Below are 6,423 nucleotides of genomic sequence, written 5' to 3' on the forward strand. Positions count from 1 at the left end.
TTTAACGCTAAAAATGAGGGTGTCACAGGTTGGTATCGAGCTTGTTGCTCCCGACGCACGTTTGTGCACCCCACTTAAAATCACTTGACCTTTAAATAATAAACTTGAGAGATGGGTAGGATGGGTAGATTTAGGATTTTATGTGGTAGTCTGTTTGTGATTGCTAATTGTTAGGTACTAATTAAATTCTCTCTTTTGCAAGATGGCTCCGCCAAGAAGAGTTGATGATGCTATTTTACAAGCTCTTACTCAAATCCTCCAAAACCAACAAAATCAGCAGAATCAACAAGCTCCTCCTCCTCCCCCGCCTCCTGAGGGTACTCCAGGCACCTATACTTGGGTGGCTAACCAATTAACCCGAATCAACACTCCCACTTATGGTGGAGAAATTGATCCAGTTGCTCTTACAGGGTGGTTTCGAGAGTTAGAGAAAAGCTTTACGTTGTATGATGTTAAGAAGGAACATAAAGTGAAGCTGGCATCTCACTTCCTAGTACGAGAAGCCGATCGATGGTGGTCTATGACTGGGCCTACCGTTTCATCTGAACCGGGTTTTGACTGGGAACGTTTCAAGGAATTAGTGGAGGCCCGATTCTATCCGCAAGAACTTAAACAATGAGAAGTTGAAAGAATTCATGGAATTAAAGCAAGGAAGCCTTCCCTGTTCGTGCCTTCACCGATAAATTCAACGAGTTGGCTCATTATGCTACTAGATTGGTGAAGGATGACAACGAAAAAGCTTTCTTTTATCTTGAAAAGCTCTCTCCTAAAATCAAAAGCATGGTCCGTCGGGACTCCACCAGCTTTGTTTAAATTTACAATGATGCTTTATGGGCTGAGAATGCACTGAAAGACATTGAAAATGAAGCTCGTGCAACCAGTTCCAGTCTTGGCAAGAGGCCTTTATATCCATCTTCTAGGCCCTATACTCCTTCACCCAGGTTCACCTCTTCTCCCTCTTACCCAAACGAGAGGAGATTTGATCCTACTGTGCAAGTTAACCGGGGTGGTCAATCTTCGGCTTTTAACAACAATAAAGGTGCTAAAGACCGAGTGTGCTATAACTGCAAGAAACCAGTACATCCTGGTAAATGCTTCGTTGATCCTATCATATGCTTTTCTTGCAACAAACCGGGCCACAAGGCCAATGTTTGCCCGGAGAAGAAGGTAACGGCTCCTACTACTCGTGCTGCCCCAGAGAGGCCGAAAGGCCGGATTTTTGTCATGAGCCGAGCAGAAGCAGAGGCACACCCTGATATCATTACTGGTACATTTTCTATTTTTGATGTTCCTTGTTTGGTACTATTTGATACGGGTGCCTCTTTATCTTTTATTTCAATGAAACTCTCCGATAAGTCATCACTTGAATCATCATATGGAGAAAGCACATCTATATCCTTACCCTCTGGTGATGTCTTTTCCTATTCTAAAATCTATCCGAGAGTTCCTATTTCTATCGCGGGATCTATATTTCCAGCAAATCTTTTCCGATTTCCGCTTGAAGAATTTGATGTCATTTTGGGCATGGATTTGTTACATACTTATCATGCTCGATTTGAATGTCGGGACCAGAAAATAATTCTTACAAGCCCTTCAGGTCACCGTGTGTCTTATCAAGTGGTTAGAAGACAAACCGGTGCTAAATTAATTTCTGCTCTGAAGTTTGTCGATGCGATGAAAAAGGGTCATCAAGCCTTCTTGTGTATGGTGACTACTTCAGATTCTTCCTCTCTGCCTCCTAAAGAGAACGTTCCGGTGGTATGTGAATTTCCCGATGTTTTTCCTGATGAGCTACCGGGAATTCCTCCTGAAAGGGAAGTTGAATTTACTATTGATCTTATTCCTGGTACCGGCCCTATTGCTAAAGCTCCTTATAGACTGGCACCGTCTGAAATGAAAGAGCTGAAGGCTCAGCTGGATGATTTGATTGCCAAAGGTTTTATCCGACCTAGCTCTTCACCTTGGGGTGCTCCTGTTCTCTTTGTAAGGAAGAAGGATGGATCTATGCGGCTATGCATAGATTATCATGAACTTAACCGGGTTACTATCAAGAATAAATATCCTCTTCCTAGAATTGATGATCTTTTCGACCAACTCCGAGGTGCTTCCACTTTTTCTAAAATTGACCTTCGTTCGGGCTATCATCAGATTCCAGTCCGAGAAGCTGACATTCCTAAAACCGCCTTCAGTACGAGATATGGTCATTTCGAGTTTACAGTGATGCCATTCGGATTGACCAATGCTCCAGCAGTATTCATGGATCAGATGAACCGTACTTTCAGAGAACACCTTGACAAATGTGTTGTAGTGTTCATTGACGACATCCTGATCTATTCTAAATCTGAAGAAGAACATGCCAAACACCTTCGTGCTATTTTGGAGATTCTGCGCCGTGAAAAATGGTATGCTAAATTCTCTAAATGTGAATTCTGGTTATCTAAAGTGAACTTCCTTGGGCACGTCATTTCGAAAGAGGGCGTTATGGTAGATCCTGCCAAAATCGAAGCCGTTGTTAATTGGAAAAGTCCGATCAATGTTTCTGAAATCCGTAGTTTCCTTGGCTTGGCGGGTTACTATCGGCGGTTTGTGAAGGATTTTTCAAAGATTGCTAGGCCGATGACTCAGTTGCTGAAGAAAGAGTCTCAATTTGTGTGGTCTGAGGAGTGTGAAAATGCCTTTCAGGAATTGAAAAAGATGTTGACCACCGCTCCGGTGTTGACCTTATCTGAAGAAGGAGTGGACTTTGATGTTTACTGTGATGCTTCTAAGCATGGTATAGGTTGTGTCTTGATGCAAAAAGGGAAGGTCATTGCTTATGCCTCTCGACAGCTTAGAGTTCATGAAGTTAACTACCCGACTCATGATCTTGAATTAGTTGCGGTGGTGCATGGTTTGAAGATTTGGAGACACTACCTCATTGGAGTCCATTGCAAAATCTACACCGACCACAAAAGCCTGAAATACCTCTTTACCCAAAAAGATCTGAACATGAGGCAAAGAAGATGGTTGGAATTGGTGAATGACTATGATGCCGACCTAATTTATCACGAAGGAAAAGGTAATGTGGTGGCCGATGCTCTTAGCAGAAAATCCTGCCATTCTTTGAATTCTTTTCGGGAATTACCTCCTGAACTTGCTTTAGAACTTCAAAAATTGGGAATAAGCCTTGTAAAAAGGGGCTCTAATCATCTTAATGCCATGTCAGCCGAACCTGACTCCTACCGTGAGATCCGTGCTTGCCTTCCCGATGATCCTACTTTCAAATCCATTCGAGCTAAAATTCAACTTGGGCAAGCTAAGGATTGTAAGATTGATGATGATGGGTATCTTCGTTATCAAGGTAGAATCTATGTTCCGGGGCACTAATTTGAGAAAAAGAATTCTTGATGAAGCACACCTCTCTCCTTACTCCGTTCATCCGGGAGGTACCAAAATGTACAAAGATTTGAGATTACAATTCTGGTGGCCTAGGATGAAGATTGAAGTTATGGAGTATGTCAGTAAATGCCTCACCTGCCAGAAAGTAAAGATAGAGCATCAAAAGCCCGGGGGTTTGCTTCAACCCTTGGATGTTCCTCTTTGGAAATGGGAGTCTATTTCCATGGATTTTGTGATGGCTTTACCCAGGACTTCCACTGGGAAGAATGTTGTTTGGGTGGTTGTGGACCGATTGACTAAGTGTGCTCGGTTTATTCCCATCAAAGAGACCTGGAGATTAGAAGTTCTAGCTCGTGTCTATGTGGATGAGGTAGTGCGCTATCATGGGGTTCCTAAAGATATAGTTTCAGATCGGGACCCTCGATTTTGTTCTCGTTTCGGACTGCATTACAGAGGCCTTGGGCGAAAACTATTGACGAGCACTACTTTTCACGCCGCCACTGATGGTCAAACCGAGAGAACAATTCAAACTTTAGAGGATCTTCTTCGTGCCTGTGCCTTAGATTTCCAAACTTCCTGGGAGAAATGTTTACCTCTGGTTGAGTTCTCTTACAACAACAGCTATCAAGCCTCCATTAAAATGGCACCATATGAAGCTCTGTACGGTAGAAAATGCCGTACTCCAGTCTGTTGGGATCAAACCCAAAATGTTCCAATGTTAGGACCTGATTTGGTGACCGAGTCCATTGAACATGTTAAAATCATTCGGGAGCGGATGAAAGCCGCTCAGGACCGTCAAAAATCATATGCTGATGTCCGTCGTCGACCACTTTCTTTTGAGGTTGATGATCAAGTATTCCTTAAAGTGTCACCTATGAAAGGGGTGAAACGGTTTGGCGTAAAAGGGAAGTGAGCCCTAAATATATTGGACCTTTCCGGTGATTGAAAAGATTGGTCCTGCTGCTTACCGTTTAGAATTGCCTCCAAATCTGAGCAAGGTTCACAATGTCTTCCATGTTTCTCAGTTGAGGAAGTACATTAGTGACCCTAGCCATATCATCCAAGAAGAGATTCCTGAATTGGAGCCTAACTTGGCGGTTGAAGAAAGGCCAATCCGGATTCTCGAAAAAGCCAACAAGCAACTTAGGAGCAAAGTTGTACCTCTAGTCCGTGTTCTTTGGCGTTGTGGAAATGTCGAAGAAGAGACTTGGGAGACTGAAGCTTCTATGTTAGCTAAATATCCTGAATTATTCTCGTAAGGTAATCCTTTTTCTTACTCTTTTTCCGCGTTACTAAGCCGTATTTAATCATAATTAGTAAAGATATTATTCTTATTATAGAACTTTAAACTAAAATTTTGAAAATGCTTTTATGATTTTTAATGGTTTTAACATTAATGAGTGTTAAATCTCGTTATTGGAGACGTCCCAATAATGGGTTTTCTCATTTATTGGTGTAGAAATGTTTTTATATTTTGATATGAAATGTGGATGTTCTTGTCTGATCAACAAGAGTATCACCGTTTCATTGAAAAGATACTTATATTTTTCTTATGATTATATTATTAAGTTGTTGTTTACTATAATTTCTCCTTCTAAGTTTCGAGGACGAAACTTTTTAAAAGGAGGGGTGATTGTAACACCCCGTAATTTCGGACCGTTATTATATTGCGGAAGTAATTTATTAATCAAGTTGGATTTAATATTAATGTATTTGAAGTAATAATAATTCAATGAAATATAATTCTATTATATTTTGAAGTAAAGTATTTATTTTGATAGTTTCGAAATGTTTAAAAATAGTTTAAACCATGTAAAAACCTTTTATTTCGAAATAAGGGCACATCGGGGAAAATGGCAATTCTTGTGAAAATTGGGCAAACGATTTTGGAAATGGGTCATATGAGTACTCAATCTTCTTGTGGCATTTGACATTTGAGAACATTTTCTTTTGCCATTTGTTTTGATTTTTGGCATTTCAATACTTTGACAACTTTTCAACTTTTTGCATTTCTTTTTGAACATTTTCAAAGTCACCCCATATGTAGTGAGGGTGCCTTATATTTGAAGCATTAGGAGTCTATTTTTGCTCCTCTTTTCATTGATGCATTTTGCAAACTTTCTTTCACTTTCCATTTCATTGAACTCAAATCAATTTCTTTTTGTGCCCATTCCCTTTGATGACAAAAATGTGGTAGAACACGGATGATGGATGCATGCATGGTTTCAAGGGTCACCTTGGAATAAACGGTAGCCAAGGAGTTATCACACCGCAAGGTACTCTTGACTAGGCCTTAATCCATGGGTCAAAGGATACTAGCATGACACGTCCTAGGGTGTTTTACAAGTATTCTAACAAGCAAAGTCTTGAGAAGAAAAAGCATCTACTAGGGCCTATATACACTTGTCAAGCTTCCCAAGTAGACGTTTTCGTAAAAATTTTCTAACATGCAACTACATGCCATGATGCAACTAGCATATAAACATCCTAATGCAAATGATTCTATCAACTAATATGCCATATAAACTAAATGCAAGTCCTAAATTCACATTGTTATACCACATAAATCAAAATAAAGCCACATAGTCATTAACATAAAGAGGAAAAAGGATATTGGAAAGATCATACCATGCGGTCTTCAATATCCTCATGTCTCGGATGTGGCGTAGTCGATCAATGTGAATAAGGATAAAACAAACACAATATATACAACAATATATACAAGTCTACACTACAAAGGAAATGAACTTGTTTTTGGTTTTTCAAATTTTTCAATTTTTTTGATTTTTTCGAAACTTTTTTATTTTTTTTGGGTTTTTGAATAAAAGTTAAGTTAGAATTCCCCATCCCCACACTAATATGGGCATTGTCCTCAATGGCCAAAATAATGGGAAATTATGCAAACATGATGCATGAATTCTATACTAAATGCAAGCTATACTAATCTACACTACATGATGCATGGGTTTTTGTTTATGACGGAGAGCGTAATTTAGATTACCTCCCGTTGCGTATGCATGTACTTCCCCAAACCAAGATAGACAT

This window comes from Silene latifolia, chromosome 9 (genome assembly GCF_048544455.1).
Source record: "Silene latifolia isolate original U9 population chromosome 9, ASM4854445v1, whole genome shotgun sequence".
NCBI classification, from domain to species: domain Eukaryota; kingdom Viridiplantae; phylum Streptophyta; class Magnoliopsida; order Caryophyllales; family Caryophyllaceae; genus Silene; species Silene latifolia.